At 45.3% G+C, this 642-nt stretch overlaps 1 pseudogene; it reads left to right on the top strand.

Moving 5' to 3' along the window:
* The window catches only part of LOC109953765 (piggyBac transposable element-derived protein 4-like), a 2,587-nt pseudogene extending 2,080 nt beyond the window's left edge, over positions 1-507 (top strand).
* The last annotated feature ends 135 nt before the right edge of the window (positions 508-642 follow it).

Genomic DNA, 642 nt, shown 5'->3' with positions numbered 1-642 from the left:
TGTTTCTGATTGGGATGAAGACGAGTCGATTTCAGAAACCGAGGACCACATCTCGGCGGTTTCAGAAAGTGAAAGTGACTTTGATGACAGAATTTTAGACACAGATTTCGTTCCAAGTACAGAGGTAAGACTTTGGGTAAGACTTAGATTCCAATGCAATACGCCATCTATTCTATAAAAAATGTTCTTTGTTTTAGTTCGAGCTTGCTCATTTGTAACTTTTACTATCATTACTGTGTTTTCAGCAATCCGCAGGCAGAGGAAGGGCACGCTCACTCGTTGCGCACGGAGCACCAGCGGCCCAGCAGGGTGAAGTAAGTAAATAACTGTGCAATATGCCGTTTGTTCGATAAAAAACACTCTTTGTTTTATTTAGAGCTTGCTCATTTGTGACTTTTACTATCGTTACTTTGTTTTCAGCCGTCCTCAGGCGGGAAAAGGAAAAGAAAGACCAAACACATTGTTTCTGTGGAGTGCGTGGCTGAAAGCGCGGAGCAGCAGGGACAAGTAAGTTATAACAATGCAATGATGGCAGACAGACAAGCTTGCCGTCATCCATACGGTTTGGGACAAGTGGGTGCACCGCCTCCCCCAGCTCTTCAACCCCAGGCCCAGTGTCACTGTTGATGAGCAGCTGATGCC

This window comes from Monopterus albus, unplaced genomic scaffold, assembly GCF_001952655.1.
Source record: "Monopterus albus unplaced genomic scaffold, M_albus_1.0 scaffold1269.1, whole genome shotgun sequence".
NCBI classification, from domain to species: domain Eukaryota; kingdom Metazoa; phylum Chordata; class Actinopteri; order Synbranchiformes; family Synbranchidae; genus Monopterus; species Monopterus albus.
Note: the sequence above shows the minus strand (reverse complement) of the source record. Positions and strands in the feature narration are given on the sequence as shown.